This window comes from Dipodomys spectabilis, unplaced genomic scaffold (assembly GCF_019054845.1).
Source record: "Dipodomys spectabilis isolate Male_0828 unplaced genomic scaffold, ASM1905484v1 ptg000203l, whole genome shotgun sequence".
Taxonomy (NCBI): Eukaryota; Metazoa; Chordata; class Mammalia; order Rodentia; family Heteromyidae; genus Dipodomys; species Dipodomys spectabilis.
Window position 1 is genome coordinate 5,941,783 of NW_024870880.1, and position 21,001 is coordinate 5,962,783.

The 21,001-nt window shown below is 36.0% G+C and overlaps 1 non-coding gene across 1 annotated transcript; it reads left to right on the top strand.

Annotated features, from left to right (window-relative positions):
• The first annotated feature begins 16,906 nt into the window (after nucleotides 1-16,906).
• On the top strand, nucleotides 16,907-17,013 carry LOC122122059. The gene has a single exon (XR_006150096.1). It is a non-coding gene; the product is annotated as a U6 spliceosomal RNA (small nuclear RNA).
• The last annotated feature ends 3,988 nt before the right edge of the window (nucleotides 17,014-21,001 follow it).

The following is a 21,001-nucleotide window of genomic DNA, read 5'->3' on the forward strand; positions in this document are numbered from 1 at the left end:
AAACCAGTCCGTGGGCGTCATAGCATTAACAATCAGTCTTCGGAGCAAGGCTGTGGTATAATTAGCCATTACTCCATACATTTTTACCGCCTCCACCAAGTCTTTTAACTGGGAATAGGAAACGGGCTCAAAAATCCTTTTATTAGCAATGGGGCTCTCAAAAACTGGGAAAGCGGCCGCCAATCTTGACCAGGTAGGTCCCTTTATGAAGTGACTTTGCCCCATTTCCGGATATGGGGGAGGGGCTGACGGGCAAGGACCGCCCGGATCGCGCCCCCTCTGTTGTGGCTGTGCTTTTGCCGTTAGCGCACGCCATTCCCCATACCTGTCTGCCTCGTACTCTGCCGCCGCCCTTTCCAGATCATCAAAATCATCTGGATCAAGCTGACTCTCCTCTCCCTCTGACTCTCCTCCTTCTGAGTGACTTGCAAAGTCACTCTGTTGGTCCTGTCCCTCCACATGCAGGGCAGAAAACCGGTTAGAAAATTCCTTCAAGGAAGGGTATAAATCTCTTTTTACAATTTTTTCCTTGGGGGCTTTGTGAGAGCCCTGTTCCGTCATCTTACTTGAGGGCTGTAACCCCTCCTCCTGTTTTACCACTCTAGGATCCTTTTTTCCCTTTTCTTTTGCTTAGACCTTTTTTCTTCCCCTTTATTGGATGCTGATTTGGGCGTGTTTGGATAGTCTCTGAGAGACTATCCTGGTGTTGCATAAGCACCTTACGTCCTTCCTGAATTATATCGGACCCACCTTCCTCAAGGCAGGTGCGGACCATCCGCCAGAGAGGGAGAGTGGCACCAGTGATCTGGTCTTCTTCCTGGGCCCTAGTCAAATCCTTGCCTTGCTTATCCAAGCATGGAAGGGTGAGATCCCCGGAGACTGCGAACCAGGGCGCATGCTTGTCAAAATTGCCCAACACCTTCTCCACTGTACCTTTGGACACCTTTAACCCTCGCTGTCTTAACAGAGCTTGTAAGGGGGCATAAAAGTCCGCAGTACCACAGGAAACTCCCTGGCAATTACCCATAGCACGCCCTTATGTACAAGCGACTTACGCCACGGGACAAAAAACCACATTATCTACCGTGGATTTACTTTCATTTCAGGGCGTGAGGCTGTTAACAGAGACACACCTTCCCAGGCTCCCCACAACGCAGGCAGACACAGAGCACCACCAAAAGGACAAACCACAAAGGAAGAAGCACTGCAAGCAACCAGTAATCTACAGTAAAAAACAGCATACCTGGGGATACTTACCGATGTCTCCTCCCCGTGTGTTGAGTTCTGGCTCCTGTTCGGTCTCTCGCGTGGTTCCCGGGTTTCGGCACCACTTGCAGCGAACGTCTTCTTGGCCAGCGAGGAAGAACGACCACCACACCAGGAGTCTTCTCAGATCACACTTTATTGGAGAGCTTTTGAGTTGATGGGAGAGCTTGAGCGAGAGACCCACAGGAAGCGAAGCCCTTTACCTATATACCGTCTTTGTAACGCGAGGCTGCATTTGATTGATTGATTGCCCGTGACCTCACCCAGCTGCCCCAGGATAGGTGAAAAGCATCATGCGCAAAACTTGGGCCAAAGCTAGGAGCAAAAGGTTACCAAACATGGAGTTGTTTATCCCCACGGTGGCACGGAAGTCAGCGCCATCTTGCAATGGCGTTTCCACTGGCTCCCTGCAGTTTATAATACATAAAATCTCATCAGCATGATTTCAGGAAGCATAGGTTAACATTTTGATATCGTAGTCTCATGACTGATGAGATCTATCTGCATGAGTAAAGTTGTACATAGATTCCTCAGCCTAAATTTAGCCACTGTTAAAAAATGTTTATACCTTTAGCTGTCACCCATCAGAGGTTAAACCTGAGTATAAAGTCTAAGGAAAATCATAAGGTAAGAATTTAGCTCTTCTGGATAAAAAGTAAACCAAACTGCAGCATAGAGCAACTCATTCGACTAAAGTCAACCTATTTCTCTAAAACATGTTAAGCATTCCTTTACAATGTGTATTATTCTCAAAAAAGGAATGAAGAATGTGAGAAGAGGACTAAGCAAATATTGTCTTCAAATATACATAATTTGGATTTACCTCTTTATTTCGTTATAGTCATTTTTGATATAAACTGTTTGAATAATTGATTTCCTGGTCAGGTATAACATATCCTAGTTACATGTACCAAACTGCATTCAGAAAATGGTATATAGTAATTGAGTAGAAAAATATTCAATAAATAGCAAAAAGTATTATCCTATAGAGTAATATTTTGATGAGTTAATTAGAAATATTCTAATATAATAATTTGAACAATTTCACATTGACAGTAATTATCTAGAATACTTTAATGCTAATTAGACAAGATTGTCCTTCTAAATGAGCAAAACTTATTTCTCCTTTTACTTTATCAGGGAAATATCTGAGCTAAAAATGGAAACTAACATATGAATCTATAACAACTGGAATGAATTTTACTTTTTATTAGCAAATATTAATTTCACAAAAGTATTTTATTGTGTTATACACATATGTTTACATAATGTAGCTTGTTAAATTTTATTCCTTTTATTAATTTCATTATCCTATTTTTATACTTATTTTTTATTATGTCTTCATACTAACTTATGAAATATTTGAACATATTTACTCCACAATATTTCTCTTCATCTCCTCTCTTACTTTTTTCCAAACTTAATCATTTCCATATTTTACACCTGGGTCATTCATATTATTTTCTGCATCTAGAGTCTGCATATGAGCAATCTAATATTTGTTTTTCACAGAATCGCTAATTGCTTTAATATGAAAGTTTCCAATTCTATTTTCTTGAAGATGATATGATTTCACAATTATGTGTGGCTAAATAGTATATCATTGCGTGTGTGTGTATGTGTGTGTGTGTGTGTGTGTGTGTGTGTGTGTATTACAGTTTCTCTCTTCAATGAGTGATTAAGGAACATGTAGTTAATTCTGTAGTTATTTATGTTCTTATGTGGGAGAAGGAAGAATGGAAATAATGATTTTTGGAATAAGAAACATGCTCTTTAGGCAGGCACTCTACTATTTGAAACATCTCTCAGCTTTCAATAATCCATTGTATTTAAAAATAAAATTTAATTACATTTGCAAAGGTGTTCTTTTTCAGTATATATATTATTTTTATTATAATGTTACATTTCGTATGTCATGTGAGTATGGGGATGTAAGTGAGCATAAAAACCTAGGCATGTATGTACATGTAGATGACTCAAAGGAAACTGAATGTATGTGAGATACAGGATTCAAATAAAAGTTTGAGACCTGTAAGTGGCTAAATTGATGGATATGTCCAGTTTGTGGAGTGTGATTTCAAGATCACATTTTGGTAGGTTTTATACCAAGTAAGTAGATGTTTCTAATCCAAAATCATAAGGAATAAAACAACAACTCTGTTTCATAATCATTCAGTCTTAGTACTCCAGACATTGTAATAAGTAGAAAAAATTACTGAAAGTATGCTGGGTCAGTAGTAAGGATTTAGACACTCTACATTTTCCCCCAAATCTTCAGATGTACTCTTTGGATATAAATTACAAGTATATTTATAAACATACAGATATAATATGGCCTTTTGTATGTAAATATATGTATATATTATAAATACATCATATATTTACTTATATTTCAAATGTGTATCACAAATATTGATTTATATTTAAATGTAATTCATCTCATCATAGATACATAGACAGATAGATAGATAGATAGATAGAGAGAGAGAGAGAGAGAGAGATTTTTTTTTTGGTCAGTCGTGGGGCTTGAACTCTGGGCTTAGGTGATATCCAAGTATTCTTCAGCTCAAGGCAAGAGCTCTACGGCTTGAGACATAGCGCCACTTCCAGTTTTCTGGTAGTTTATTGGAGATAAGAATATCATGCAATTTCTTGCCTGGGCTGGCATTGAACTATGATCCTCAGATCTCAACCTCCTTAGTAGCTAGGATTATAGGCATGAGCCATGGGCTTCCAACTATACTTATATCTGAGATTTGTTAGTGGAACAAAGAAACAGAAACTATTATTCTTATCATGAAAGGACTTCACACTGACGTATAATTACAAGAAGAAAAACCAATAACTATTCACAGTGGCACAAAAATTCTTTAGGTGCCTAGCAAGACAGCATGTGTTTCCAGACACTGCATGTGGTGTGAGCAGTTTGCAACCCAAGCGACTGTGGACGATATTGGACCCTAAACAAACCTGACAATTGCATAAACACTGCCCTCTATGACAGATTTAGCAAGGCCTATCTTAGAGATTCTTGTTAGGGACATGATAAATAAATTTATAGTTTAGTTGTGATTACAGAACTCTTTTACACATATCACTCAGCCATTAAATATATTTAGCAGATTTCCTATTGCTCTAACTTATATTTTCTTGGCTCAGTAAACTGTTTTTTGTTTGTGAAAACTTAGCTGTTCAAAACATAGACATGGGTTTTTAATATTTTTGAAATTACTGTCTGCATAGTGTTGTATGAGATGAGCTTCTCTTTACCATATCATAGGAATAAACTTAATCTGATTCAAACTTGGAAACAGGTAGCTTGTTCTCTCTCTTAGAAAACCATCTATATAGACTTCTTCACATGTAAACAGATCCTCATTTACTTTCAAAAGTCTGTCAGTGAGTCAGATCTAACTCTCCCAAGTGAGGTGAATTCTTCTCTCATGCTTCCTTTACATTAAAAATTGTAAGAACTCTTCAGTAATGTGCATACTTTTTAATATGAAGTGTGACTCCTATTTTCCATAATATGAATCAAGCAGAGGAATCAGTTTAAGATGAGAAATAGCCTTAAAAAGAGTCTTGGACCTTGAAAATTGTCCTGGGTATGAATTTTTGGAGAAATACCCCTTTTCAAAGACAAAGGACTCATTTTTTTAATATTGTGCTGGTACTGGGGTTTGAACTCCTGGCCTTGAGCTCTATCTGGGCTTTAATTCTCAATGTTTGCTCTATGCCACCTGAGCCACACCTTCACTTCCTCCATTTACCACAAGTGGAGAAAAGAATCTCTTAGGTTTATCTATTTGGAATAGCTTTGAATTGCAATTGTCAAATTTGAACCTACCGACTATCTAGGTGTAAGCCACTGGTGCTGTGCTAGAACTCACTTCTTAAGAAAAAAAACACAAAAAGAGGAGAAAAAATATTTGTTCAATTATTTATGTGTTTTCTGATAAACCAAAGCACTTGATACTGGAAGAGAAAAAGAGAAGACAGAGATGAATATGCAGGAGAGAGTCACAAAGAAAGAAGAAAGGAAGGGAGGTTTAATGAGGGGAGGGGAGTGGAAGGGAGGATACGAGAGGAGGGGGTAGCTGAGTAGAATTGTCTGCTCCTCACTAAGGATTTGTTGGACAATCAGTACCTTTGCATTTATGTAGCCAATTTTTTTTTTAATTTTGGTATAGTAAGCTGAGATATAAAATAACAATTTATGGGTTTGTGTGCTTCCTTCTGCACCAAGGAAGCCACAGTTAGGTTACTGTCAGAGAGAAGCAAGAGTAAGCAATATAAGTGATTCTGAGAAACAATAATTGACATGCCAGGAATGCTCCCTTGTATGGTGAAGTCAAGCATCACTCTTGTTCCCTGCTCCAGTCTTCCTCACAACAAGAACAGCAGAAACATAAGAGGAAAGAGATATCTGAGTAATGATCATCTCTCTGTTTACCCTCATCCTTTGGTCTCTTAAAAAATAAAGCGAAAGGAGACTTAACCTGAACTAGTGGGGAACATGGGAGGAAAAATTTCAGTTTAACTTATTGTGAAACTTTTAAAATAATTGGAGCAGCATTTCAAATACTGAAATAAAACTTTTTAAATTATTAACAAAAAGTAACTCAAAATTTATCGAAAATTTAGAAGACTACAGGGCTCACTACATAGTGGAATCTGAAAATTGAAACTGATTCCTGCTTCTATCGTCAGAAATTGAAGATCGTCCCTAAACTTCCAATACTAGGTAAATTACCCTTGATATTCACTTATACTGTGTGAAAATAATCCAGAAAATATGACTTTAAATTTAGACTGCTGAAGTGATAAGTGATGGGAATTCATGATGGATAACATAATGCTGAGAGCATGGAAATTATTTCCCTTCCATCTGCAGTGTGTAGAGAATAAAAATGCTCTATTGGATGGCCCTGAAAGTCCAATTCTAAATTTAGGACAGAAGGTGAATAGTAAAGGAGATCTATCTTAGTCATTCAGAGATTAGAAATGTGGAGAAATGTACTCATTTTTGTAGGTCAAACATGGAAGAGAGGATGTGGCAAGCCCATAGCCAAATGCCAAACTAGAGATATTTAACAAAATACCATGAAGTTGAAACGAGTCTTAAAAGGGGATATGGGCTAAAAGGGAGTAGGGTAGAAGAATGGAGAGGGAAATGATGGTGGACTAATACAGTAATAACATTCAATGTACACATGTCAGAATATAAGTAGGAAACATGAAGGAATAGGTGGGGTTGGGTAAGGGAAGGAAGAAAAATGTAAACTTTGACAATGATCCAGATGCACTGTATATTGAAATGCACATACACTCTATTCAACACTGACATGATGAATCAAAACCCCTTTGCACAACTAGCTAAACATAATTTTTTGAAGTTTTAATATTCAGATACCAGAAGCATAAACCTTTAGAGATAAATAAGTAGAGAGAATAGGCATATTGTTGAGGCTTGTTTCCCTTTCAATATACAAAATTTAACGTGTCAAGTCTGCTGCAAATGTAAATTTTATTTTGCCTTTTCTTTTAAGCAAATTGCTTAAAATGTAGAGAACCAAATTCCAATATCCCTTCATTTCCAATAAAAAAATCTTATGCACCTTTAAGTTTCTCAGTTTTTTCTAAATACCTTAATGCAATGCATAATTGGAACTAATTTCATTCTATATTTAAATTTATTTTTTTGTTGTTGTGACAATACTGTACAAAGGGGTTTCAATTACATGGGCAAGATAATAAGTACATTTCTTATAAAACATTGTAGCCTCCTCCTTTGTTTCCCCTTCCCAGAACTTCCCGTCCTCTCCTCGCTCCCCACCCAATCTTTCCCTTCCACCAAAATTTTAAAGTTTGTTTCGACATAATGACTTGTACATCTCATTGTTGTAATGGGTCCAGCTGTATACCTATTATTTAAACGATTTGTTTTTTCCCTTCTGCTCCACAAATTATACCAACATCAAGTACAGTGAAAGCAGGGTTTGTACAGTGGGGGAAGGACACACAAAGCAAAAAAGAAATAATCTTATAAATTTGTTAGAAACAATTGCATGGAAGGAAAAAACATTTGAATATATATCTTAGGGTACATTTCCCTAACATCAACTTGTCTGACAATTTCTGTTTGTCTCAGACATATACTAGTTATTGCAAATAAGAGAAGCCATGGCACTTATGTTTCTTTGGGCCTGGCTTACGTCACTAAATATATTTTTTTCCAAGTCTTTCCATTTCCTAACAAATGTGGCAATGTCATTCTTTCTGATGGAGGCATAGATTTCCAGTGTGTATATATACCACATTTTCTTGATCTACTCATCTACTAAGGGGCATCTGGGTTGGTTCCATATATTAGCTATGGTAAATAATGAGGCAATAAACATAGTTGTGCTGGAAGCTCTAGTGTGGTCTTGTTTGTGAACATTTGGGTAAATACCCAAATTGGGTTTTCTGGGTTATAGGGAAGCTCTATGTGGAGTCTTTTGGGGAACCTCTATACTGATTTCCAAACTGGTTGTACAAGTTTACACTCTCATCAACAATACAGTAGTGTTCCCTTTCCACATCCCCTCCAGCATCTGTTGTTATTAGAGTTCTGGATTATAGCCATTCTAACTGGGGTGAGGTGGTATCTCAATGTTGTTTTCATTTACATTTCTTTTATGACTAGGGAGGTTGAGCATTCTTCATGTGTCTATTGGCCGTCCTTCTTTCCTCTACGGAGAAGTATCTCTTAAAATCTTTAGCCCACTTATTTATGGGCAGTTGTTTCTTTGAAGATTTGTTGGGGGATTTAAATTTTTGAGTTCCAGTTATATTTTAGATATGAGACCTTTGTCCATTGTATGTCTAGTGAATATCTTCTCCCAATACGTGGGCTTTCTATTAATCTTGCTAGCTATGTCCTTTGCCATGCAGAAGCTCTGCAGTTTTATGCAGTCCCATTTGTCCAAACTTTCTTTGATTTTTGGTGTTTCTGGTTCTCTATTAAGAAAATTTCGGCCTGTGCCAACAAGAACAAGGTTTCTCCTATTCCATCCTGTAATGTTTTCAGACTGTCTGCTTTGACTCCGAGGTCTTTGTCCATTCAGAATTGATTCTGGTGCAGGGTGATATATAAGGATCTAGCTTTAGTGTTCTTCAAGTTGTTAACCTGTTTTGCCAGCAGCATTTACTGAACAGGCTGTCTTTCTTCCATTCTATTTTTTAGCTCCCTTATCAAAGATTAAATGGCTATAGGTCTGTAGGTTCATTTATGGGTTTTCAATTCTATTCCATTGGTCCTGAGGTCTGTTCTTGTGCCAGTACCAAGGTGTTTTGATTACTATGGCTTTGTAGTTGAATTTGGATTTGCTATTGATATTCTTCCAGCACTGTTCTTTCTGTTAAGGATCTTTTTTGCTATTCGGGGTCTTTTATTGTTCAATATGAATTTTTTGATTGCCTCTTCTATTTCCTTGAAGAATGAGGTTGGAGTATTGATAGTTATCACATTGAATTTGCAGATAGCCTTGGCAAGTATTGCCATTTTCATGATGTTGATCTTTCCAATCCAGGAGCATGGGAGTTTTTGCCACTTTCTATGTTCAGTTTTGAGTTCCGTTTTCAGTTTTTTAAAGTTTTCATCATAGAGGTCCTTCACTTTTTTGATTAAGTTAATTCTTATGTATATAATTTTTTGTGGGGCTATTACGAATGGAGTTGATTTCCTAATTTCAGCCACACTTTTCTCATTGTTGGTATACAGAAAAGCCAGTGATTTTTGAGGGTTAATCTTATACCCTACTACTTTGCCAAAGTTTTGAAACAGCTTGAGTAATTTTGGAGTGGACTCTGTGTGATTCTTTAAATACAAGATCATGTCATCTGCAAAGAGGGAGAGTTTTACTTCTTTCCCTATTTGGATCCCTCTTATATTTGCATCTTGTCTTATTGCTGTAGATAGGCATTCCAATACTAGATTGAAGAGCAATGGAGAGAGTGGACATCCTTGTCTCATTCCTGAGTTAAAAGGAAATAGCTTTAGTTTTTCACCATTAAGTATAATGCTGGCTATTGGTTTGTCATATACAGCCTTTATTTTATTGAGGAGTGTTCCATGGATTCCTCATTTTTCCAGGACCTTCACCATAAAGGTGTGTTGCATCTTGTCGAATGCTTTTTCTGCATCTATTGAGATAACCATGTGGTTCTTATCCTTGCTCTTGTTGATGTGATGAATTATATTAATTGATTTGCGTATATTAAACCAGTTTTGCATCCCTGAATTGAATCCTGTTTGATAGTGGTGTATGATTTTTTAGATGAATTGTTGATATTGATTGGCCAAAATTTTGTTGAGAAACTTTGCATCAATGTTCATCAAAGAAATGGGTCTATAGTTCTCTTTCCTTGATGAGTCCCTTCCTGGTTTTGGGATGTCTGTTATGATGGCCTCATAGAATGAGTTCAGTAGTGAACTTTCTCTTTCAGTTTCATTTAATAGTTGGAGGAGTATTGGTGTGATGTCCGCTTTGAAGGCCTTATAGAATTCCACTGTAAAACCATTTGGTCTTTGGCTTTTCTTAGATGGGAGATCTCTTGTTGCTCTTTCTATTTCAATGCTTGATATAGGCCTTTTATGATAGTTTCACTCATTTTGGCTTAGTTTTGGCATGTCAGTATTTGCTATGATAAGGTCCATTTCTGCCAAGTTCTCAAACTTATTAATATAAAGGCTTTAGAAGCATTACCTTATAATGTTCTCAATCTTAGTTGTTTCTGTGATGATGTTTATGTTCTCATCTCTAAGTTTATTTGGGTGTGTTCTCTTCTTTTTCTGATAAGATTTGCTAAGGGTCTGTCAATTTTGTTAATTTTTTCGAAGAATCAACTCTTCAGTTTCTTGATTCTTTTTTTTTTACATTCCAATTCATTTAATTATGATTTAATTTTAATTATTTATTTCCATCTACTGGATTGTGTTTATCTTGCTGCTCATTTTCAAGGAGGCTCATGTGTCTTATTAAATTGGTTTCAGATCTCTCCAATTTGTTGATATAAGAACTCAGAGCTAGAAACGTGCCTCGGAATACTGTGTTTGCTGTGTCCCAGAGGAACTAGTAATTGGTGTGATCATTTTTCTTGAATATCACGAACATTTGAATTTCCTTTCTAATCTCTTCCATGACCCACTTGTGATTCAGCAGTGTGTTGTTCAGGATCAATGTGCTACATGATATTCTTTGTTGGCTTTTTGTTTTGAGTTCTAATTTTCTTCCCTTGTGATTTGAGAGAATGCAAGGTATAACTTCAATGTTTCTGAATTTGGACAAGTTTGCTTTGTGGCCTAAAATGTGGTCTATTTTGGAAAATGTTCCATGTGCTGCTGAGAAAAATGTATTGTCTAATGCTGCTGGGTGAAATATTCAGTAGATGTCTGTTAAATCTAGTTGGTCTATGCAGATGTTTATATCTGCAGTTTCTCTGTTGAGTTTTTGCAAAGTTCATCTATCTACTGGAGAAAGTTGTGTGTTAAAGCCCTCAACAATTAATGTCTTTGGATCTATGTGGGATTTGAGGGAAAGTAGTGTTTCTTGGATAAATTTGGGTGCTCCATTGTTTGGCAAATAGATATTTAGAATTTAATATCCTCCTAAAGGAGTGATCCCTTAATTAGTATGTACAGACCTTTTCACTAATTTTAATTAAAAGTCTATATTATCTGATATTAGGATTGCAAATCCTGCCTGTTTATGGGGGCCGTTTGCTTGGTAGATTTTGTTCCAGCTTTAAAATTGAAAATGTGTTTGTTTTTGTGGGCAAGATGTGATTTCTGAATGCAGCAGAGAGAAAGATCTTGCTTTTTAATCCAAGTAGACAGATTTTGTCGCTTAATTGGAGAGTTAAGTCCGTTAATGTTGAGAGATAGAACTGAGAGGTATTTGGGAGTTCCTGCAATTTTATGCACCTTCTTGGGGGCAGGGAAAACTGGGTTCTTCCTATGGTTCTTGGATTCTCAGTTTGGGTGCTGTTTCTTTGCCTTTATTGTGGTCTTGTAGGTTTTCTCTGTGTAGGACATCTTTAAGATGCTTTTGTAGGGCTGGTTTGGTGGAGATGTATTGTTTCAATTTTTCTTTGTTATAGAAGGTTTTTATTTGACCTCCGATTATTAAGGAGAGTATAGCTGGTTAAATTATTCTTGGTTGATACTTGTTTGTCTTTAGGGCATGGCTTACATCATTCTAGGCTCTTCTTGCTTTGATTGTCTCTACTGAGAAATCTGAGGTGATTCTAATTGGTTTCCCTTTATAGGTGATTGAGCTTTCCTCCATGACAACTTTAAGGATCTTTTCCTTGGTCTGAATTGATCCTGTGTGTATTTTAATGTGAAAATTTGATGTCCTGTTTTGGTCTGGTCTATTGGGAATTCTAAAAACTTCTTGTATCTGAATAGGCCTATCTTTTTGCATGTTTTGGAAGTTCTCTGCTAGGGTCCCGTAAAACAAATTTTCTAGACCATTGACTTCTGGCTCTAGGTATTCCTCTACACCGATTATCCTCAGATTAGGCCTTCTAATGGTGTCTTCCAAGGGTTGAATGTTGAATAGATCTATCATATTTCGTGGATTTGTCTTGGATGGTTGTATATTCTTTCTCGATAATATCTAGGCTGTCTTCTATCCTCAGGATTCAGTCTTCTTCATGGTCTATCCTACTATCCAGACTTTCTACTTTTTTTTTTCTTTTCCTCTAATTGGTCGGCTTTTATGGCTTCAAATTCTTTGTTGGATCTTTGATTTATATCTTGTATGAAATTGTGTACTTCCTTAATTTGGTTTTCAGTGTTTATTCTCAAATCACTTAGTTGATTGGTTATGGTTTCCTTGTACTCCCATTCCTTCTGTTGGGATCCATTCAGCATTCCTTTTGTGGATTCCCTGACTTCTTTCACCTCTCTGTTTATGGATTCCATGGATGCCTCTAGTGATCTTTGTCTATTCTCATCCTGATCTCTCAATTCCTGTATTACTTTTGATTAGCATCCTCACGTTCATGCAATTCCTGTAGTTCTCTTTGACTGATCTCAGCGTGCTCACACAATTCTTTTATTTCTCTTTGAGTGTTCTCAAGCTGCTCATGCAATTCCTTTATCTTTATTGAGTAGCTTCATCACTCTCATGAGCTTCCTGTTTTGATCTTTGGTTTGCCTCCTCTCTCTCCCTATCATGCTCACACAGAGTCCTTTGCAAGTTTTCAATCTTTTTATTTACCATGTTTACCATTAGTGTTTGTAGAGCTTTTTGGGGGCTCTCCTCTGGATTATTCATTATCTATTCTGTCCACTGATTATCATGAGTGGGAGTTGAGATACTCGGACTTACCATTTTTCTTGTGTTTTTCCGACTTATTCTGCCCATTTGGGATGAGAGTAACTCCAGTATTTGCTAGAAAACTATCTTAAGGCAAGCATCAACAAAGTCTGTAGTTGCACAGTCAAAAGTCTGCAGATACAATCTAGTTCAACAGGTATATTTTTCAACATGAAACAACTATGTATTAATAGGCTATGAACCACAAAGAAGAATTTGGCAAACAAGAAGTTATTAGGTTTAAGAGATGTGGGTATAAATAGGAATAGAGGGATGTGGAAAGGTAGAGGGAGAGCTAACTTAGTCCTAATCTCAAAGCACGAAATAGAATGATAGTAGAGACCGGGGAAAAAAGTAAGAGAAAAAAAGACAGGGAAAAATAGTAAAACAAAAACGTGAAATATTAAAAAATAAAAATGCTTAAAATTTTATATAGACATATAGAGGTAGTACATCTCTTAAGGAATTTAAGTCTAAGAGGTTTTGAATTCAGTAACAAATTTCTGGATTAAGTGTGTATACAATGGGGGATAAGGTCTAATAATCGACTACAGGTATATCTGAGAAGGAGGAGAACAGTGATTAAATCATGTGAAGAAGAACGAAAGAGAAGAAAAAGTGAAAAGAATGAGAAAGAAAGGAAAAAAGGATCAAAAGATCAGTAGAGCTAAACAAAAATGAAAAAAAGCACACACACATATACTCCTAAAATAAATATTATAAGAGCAAGAAAAAAAGTTAATAGAAAACTATCTTTTAAAGTTAAAAGTTAAAAATGTTCAAAAATTTTAATAAAAGTTACCAAAAAAGAGTTCTTTGCTTTTTTGGGGGTGAGATGGGAAGATGCTGTATCTCCCTTGTGTCCATAACCAGTCTCTTGTTGGGGTCTCTGGTCTGCTTGTGGTGTTTGATTTTCCTGTAGCTTGGTTGTTTTCTTAAGTCAGTTTGTTTCAGCAAGCAGAAAAATGTTTTGCTTTACCCAGGATTTTGTGATCTTCCTCCCAGGCTAGTTCAATAAGAGGGAGATCTGCTTTGATTATCACAAAAAAAGGTGATGGCTGTTTCTTCTAGTTTGGAGATGCTGTGATGGGACTAGGTTCTGGGTAGAGTTGAGGCCTTTCAGCAAACAGTAGCTTTACCCTGAGGGGCTAGCTTCTGAGGCAGTCACAGAGTCCAGCCAGGAGCCATTCTCAGGGTTTATTGTTACTGAATTTCAATTGATTGTCTAGGCTGCTGTAGGGAGGGGGCAGCCTCTGGTTTTGTTTACCCAGTGAAGAAAGCCAGTCCTGGGGCTGGTGCAGGCCCAGACTGGGTCAAATTTCCCTGGGTGGAGCTGAGCCTGGCAGGTCAGGTTAGGTTCCTGTGACCTGCTAAATGGCTTTTTGTTTTCATCCAAGGACTGAGTTCGAGCTAGTTGCTCAGCCAGGCCTTTGCCAGTATCAATGATGGAGATCTCTGGTAGTGGGCAGGGAGGGGTGACCTTCCCTTATGTGCTCCCTGAGAAGGAGTGAGGAAGTCAGGCTTCTACTCACACAGGAGTCTGATTCCTGGGTCTTCTCTGATCTGGGATTTGAAGGATGAAGATGTCTGCTCCTTGTCAGTACTTGCTGGTGTTGAGTAGAATCCTCTCTCCTGCTGCATCTGGCACCTTTGTCCTAGAATCTTTGTGTTGCAGGTATGGCAGCTATGGCCGCCACCACCCCTGCCACAGCCGCAACCATGACTGCTGGCAAGTGCTCAGATTTGTCTCCTAGCCTGGATTTCCCCTCTCTGGCCTAACTCTCTGTACTGTGATGGCACACTTGGTGTGATTCTCTGGCTTAGGACTGTTCATTGGAGTACTGAAATTACTTTCTATGTGAGAGCTTGTTTAGCTTCTAGCTTCTCCTCCACTATCTTCCCGGAACCCTAAGTTTAAATTTTAAATGATAAATTCTTTTAAAATCGTTTCACTCGGGCACAGGTATGGATAGATAAGTGATGTGGGCAGAATCAGAATTATTCAGAAGGTTGTAAGTGGATGCTTACCTAGTTTTCTCTCGGCTGGATCACAGAATATAGACTGTCCTAACTGGAAAAAGTTAGCCTTCCGAGGTTTTCTCCATATAAACACTCCATCAACATTTAATTAGAGGATTATTCAAGATTAGCTATATGTTGATTGATAATTACTGATCATGACAGAAAGTTGAGGGAAAAAAATCTACACTTCAGTGAGGTTCTCATTTGTACTTCACAAACTGTTATGAAAGTTCTACATGAGAAATCTAGCAGCTGCATTTCTAAAAAGTCCTTGGGTTGTTACACTTTCTGATATTTTCTCAATTCAAGTACTTCTCCTTGGAGTTCCATACTACTCAATGATGCTGTATTAGCTCCTTGTTACAATTTGCAGACTGGTCTTTTTGACGAAACTTGTGCTTTTCAAAATTGCTCTCCAAATTCCATCCACAAACTGCATACTAAATTTATCTGAAAAAATTTGTATGTGTTGATAGTGCATATACTTTTAGTTTTCATTACAAATATAGAATGTAGTAAAAATTCTCATAGCAATTATACTGCACTAGCTTGTGGGCAGATTCTAATGTAAATAATATACTGTGTTCATGTAAAGATTTTGAGTATCCAAAGTAATAAGCCTGTGGTCCTAAAACCAATACCTTACTTATATTTAGTGACAAACACAACTTCAAATAAGTACAGGATTATTCCTTGTATCTTTTTAATATATATTTTATTATAAATACTGTACAGAGTGGTTACAGTTACATAAGTAAGGTAATGAGTACATTTCTTATTGAGCATTGTTACCCCCCCTTTGTTTTTCCCCTACCATCCCTTCCCTTCACACCTCCCCACCTCCCTTCTTCACCCATCCTCTGATAGAGTGTTTTGTATATCTCATTGTTACAATGGGTTAACCAGTATTCTTTCCTTATATCTTAAATGAACAAATGCTGGCTTGATTTATGCTGATTGTACTTGTGTAGACACACCAAAAATCACAGGCCAAGTCCAAGTGCACATAAATGAAATGCCATCATTTTTTTTATCAGTTGGTATAATTGTGTTCTACACATTTATTGACAGGTTACAAATAATTTTCAAACTTTAAAACATTAAAAGTACTTTCTTTTTTTCTTATTTTCTTGGCCAGGAAATCAGCAAGACCTCAGTCAGCATTTCTCATATAGGAATTATCACATGGGTTAGTTAAATGTATATGTAGAGTCCAGTTTCCTGAGGACTATCTCATCTTCCTAGGAATTCATGCTGGCTGTTGGAAAAAGAGTAAGGATGCCATTTAAAGCCTTATAACTTTACTCTTTACCAGGGCATTGTCCTGCTACTTTGGTTGGTGAGCGTGTCTACAAGAGTTTGCATTCCATGAGGAGCAGGGAGACACCATATGACTTATACTTACTGAGATTTCCAAGTGACTTGCTATCACTTGTACTGCATTTTGTAAGTCTAATCTCTCTAAAACTACCAGTTTTAAGAGATAAGAGGAGTGGTAAAATAACTCTAAGAGACAAATACATCTTCAACATATATTGTTCCAAGTATTCCATTTAAGGCATATTCAACAACTGGTGAAACTTGTGTTGGCTGTAATTATGTGTCTTTGTCTATGTGTGCATGTATACATATATATATATATATATGTATTTATGTGAACAGTAACATACATGTGTATATTATGGCTTATATCATCATTTATTCCTTGCTAACAAATAAAGTAAGGAATCCCTAAAGATTTAACAGAAACTGTGTAGTTAAAGTCTTAACTCTTCACTCTGCTTCTTTACACAAAGTCTTTGCAAATTCTCATTAATAAAGTTTCCATAAACTCTGAAATGTACATACTTAGCATTTAATGTCTGCTACCATAAATCTTAAATACTTTATAGAAAAGTTTTATACCTGCCTAACAGTCCTATTTTTGGCATATATGAGTAAAATCCCAAAATTAACCATATTTAAAACATTAAAACTTTAAAAAACCTTAACACTTCCTGCAATGTTCATTTTGACAGGTGCCTTTTATAGAATAATTGAATTCCTCCTCTTACACATCTCTTGAACTACAAATATCTGGAATTATTTTGTTTTTGGCATGTCTATCTTGATTTTATTCTTAAAGGTGTGCTTATGTAAGACATACATGATTCTAAAATTTCACAACAATTCTTTTGAACTTAATTTTTATTGAAATGTCTAGTTTAATAAAATTAATAAAAATTATACTTTATATATAAAAATGTTCTGTGTTAAATTTAGCATCACATACTCTAACATTGGAATGATACAGAGAAGATTAGCATGCTCCCTGCTCAAGGATGACATGCAAATTTGTGGAGCGTTCCATATTTTTACAACAACAGATGCTGTAAGGTATGTGGCCACAAGGAAACGTACTGCACTCTTAGTGGGAGTGTAAACTTGTTCAACTACTTTGGAAAGCAGTACGGAGGTTCCTCAAAAGATTCCACATAAAAGTCCCCTATGATATAGTAATCCCACTTTTGGGGATTTACCCAAATGATCATAAACAAGATCATATTAAAACTACCAGCACAACTATGGTTATTGCAACATTATTTACGATAGCTAAGATATGGAACCAACCCAGATGCCCCCATTAGATGAATGGATCAAGAAAATGTGGTATATATACACAATGGAATTCTATGCCTCCATCAGAAAGAATGACATCGCCCAATTTGTTAGGAAATGGAAAGAATTGGAAAAAAATTTATTGAGTGATGTAAGCCAAGTCCAAAGAAACATAGGTCCCATGATTTCCCTTATTTTCAATAATGCATGTATATCTGGGATAAGCAGAAAAGTTCAAAAGATATGTGCATATAATCAGATAAGATGATATTAAAGAAATTGAACCCCAAGATAGGGACACAAGTGTTTTTCTGTTTCTTGCTATTGCTTCTAACGTACTTATAAGGTGCAATGTCATTTTTTTGTTTCTTTGTATGTTTCTCCCCACGCTATAACCCCTGTTTTCTCTGTATTTGAAGTTGGTGCACTTACATCTTGTATGTATGCTTCTCTAATTTGGAGAGGGGAAGGGAAAAAATTCGACAATAGGGATACAGGTTGACCCATTGTAACAATGAGATGCACAAGACACTATGTTGAAAAATGACCTTTACAATTTAGGCGGAGGCAGGAAAGGGGAGGGGAGTGTACTTGTGTGGGTGGGAGGGAGGGATGGTAGGGGAAATATAAAGGAGGAGGTAACATTGCTTGTTAGGAAATGTACTGGTTTCCTTATTCATCTAAATGGGATCCTCTGCACAGTATTATTCCAATAAAAAACATATAAACATTTTCGATATGGAAGAGTTTATTTCCTCTATTTTACTCATATAATATCGTAAACAAAGAAATTAATGCAGAACACTGATAGGAAGGTAATTTGAATAAATGTGTGTGTGTGAGAGTGCAGCAGCTCGAAAGCAAACACACACGTGCATGCGAACATGCCATGCATGTATATTGGCGTGCTCAGTTTAAAATCAAGGCTTCAAGGTCTTGCTAGGCCTTTCCTATCTAGATTGGTGAGCTACTATATAAGCTACATCTCAATTCCTGGCTCTTTGCTAGTTCATTAAACATTTTGAAAAATCATTTCATGAAGTTTTTTTTTTTTGACCCTGATTGGCTCCCAAGTGTTATCCACATATCTCAGTCTCCTGAGCAAACATTCAGAGTAGATAGGTCTGACCAGCCAGCACAAGTCTTTTAGAATAATTTTAAAAATAAAAGAAAATTTACTTCATGGGGCCTGTTTTATCATCTCCTAATTTGAAAGCCTTTTGGAGTAAGTATATGTCAATTTAATTTATTTGAGGACTGTTAAAAAATAGTAAGTGATGATATTTAAAAGTACTAGTACTTTTTAAAAAAGAAACTGGAACTGTGAAAAAGAAGAAATTTGGCTGTCTTCAGACCTCAATTTGTAAGCTCAGCTCTGTGCATGATAACCCAATGTCACAAACACAGTCTGTGTTGAAGAAAAATGTGACAGTAAACAATCACCATGGGCAATATTTGCTATGCTATTATTTCTTGAACAATATGAATATTGAATTGAGAGTGTAAGAGAATGGAAAGATTTACCCACCTTTTTTGAATTGCTGAAAGATTTTGGAAACTTTGACTCATTTCCTTCCTCACTGTGTGTGTCTTTGGGCCATGCACTTACTGTCTTTAACTACAATTTTTCCCAACAATACAATGGTAATAACATTAGCATTATAACAGATGTTATCTTAAGAATTAAGAGAATAAAACTTGTGAAACACTTAGCATAAACCTATGAATGAGCTTTGAGTTTAGCTAGCATTCTTTTTAAAATAATAAATAGATTGTGATAAGTAGTACAGAAACCATTACATGTATTATGAGCAACCAGAAGTAATATCTATCTACCATGTTCTGCTTCCAAGGAAGCCAAGTGGATAACTTCTCATGCTGTACATCAAACTGGCTATTTTTTGTCGTGATAGTGTAAAAATATCAGGGACAGAACGATGAAGGAATGTTGTTGACTGAGGTGAAATCCATATGAAAATATGCAAAACAGATAAAAGATAAAAGTATCTGAGCAGTATATTGTGTTTTACATCATTTAAGTTACATCACAAAGATAAGGAAGACCTCGAAGAATAAATTGTCTTTTTGATATTCTGTCATAGGTCCTTAGAAGGTTGAACACTTTCCTCATTCTTGTAGAGGTATCATCAGATGAAGGGGAATATATTTTTTGTTTGCTTCCTTCCATTTAGTCTTCAGTTTGAAATCAGTAGTACATGAGACCGAAAGAAACCAAGTGAAATTAGTCATGCAGGCTTTGGAAAGAACAATCAAAATAAAATAAATAAAATATATATAGCCTTGTAAAAGTTCTAACTAAATTGAATTATGTAGTCTCAACCGTTAACAGAAAATGATTTAAACAATATCATGCTATTAAAAAGTTTTAAATGTTAGGAGATGCTTAAATTTTTCCTTTCAACTACATTGAGTTAATTATTGATTTTCTATAGAGAGATTAAAGATGAAATTAACAAGAAACTTGATTAAAAATGGACAAAAGTTCTGAATAGACATGTTTTCCAAAAAGCCCTGAAAATCGCCGGTGGATTTACAAATTTGTATTTAATATAACTTCTATGCTAGCTTAACGCTTTGTGAGCAGAAGTCATTAGAGAAATGCAATTCAAAATTACTATGTTACTACTTCTTAACTATTATAACTCATCAAAAATATCCAAGGAACCAGGTGTGGTGGTAAATGTTCGTAATTCCAAGTGATTGGAGGTTGGAGTCTAAGGCCAGTCTTGGGTACTGCACACAGTAAAAACCTACCCTTTAAAAACCTCAAAAGGTAATAATGTTGGCTGGCGACACTGTGGAGAAAGGGAAATTCTCTACACTCTTGGTCAAAATACAGGTTAGTGTTCTCGTTGTAGAAAGTAGTATGCAGTTTTCTAAAGAAATCCAAAGTTGAAATATCATCTGACTCACCAATCGTGTGATTATTTCTCTCTGCGTAACTCATAAATATATCTGTAGTTCATTGTTATTCACATTATTCGCAACAACAGCCAAGATATAATTAGACGTCCAGTGTTCAACTACAAACTAATAAAGCAACTGTGGTTCATGCACAAATATTTTTTTCTGTTGATTCCAAAGTAATTTTTTTATTATTTTCCTGTTTCCATGTGATTAACCTCCAAATTAGAAATCCAGATATATGATTTAATTTAACCAAAACTATTTATTGAGTATAAGGACCTTGTACTCTCTACATTCTTCACACTAAGATCACAAAATATGATGAGTCTGAAATAGTCTCTTTTTGACCTATGTTAATATTCTTTACAATGTGAGTGAGATGTTTAAAAAGTATTATTTGTTTTAGCTTAATTGCTCTGAAGAGACCATAAATGATATTATCAAAACTTAAAAATGATTTGATTTAAAATTTGGAATTCAGGAAATGGTTTTGACCACTCTGGTAACTGGAGCCTTCACTACAACCTCATGAGACAATTTATATTGATGAAGCAAAAATCTGAGGTTAGACATTTATGAATAAAAAAATCATGTCATTCTGAATATGTAGAGCTACATATAAAACATAGAAAATTTAGCTTTTAAATATCTGAATATGCTTGTACATTTAATTGCAGGGTAAGTACTAGTTCTGAAAGGAGATAAAATTGCACTTATTTTGAAATGTAAACTAAGTATTTATTTGAATAAAAGACAATGTTTAAAATATCACTCATTCAAGAAACAAGATGTATAGTTCTTTTTCATGCCAATTATGT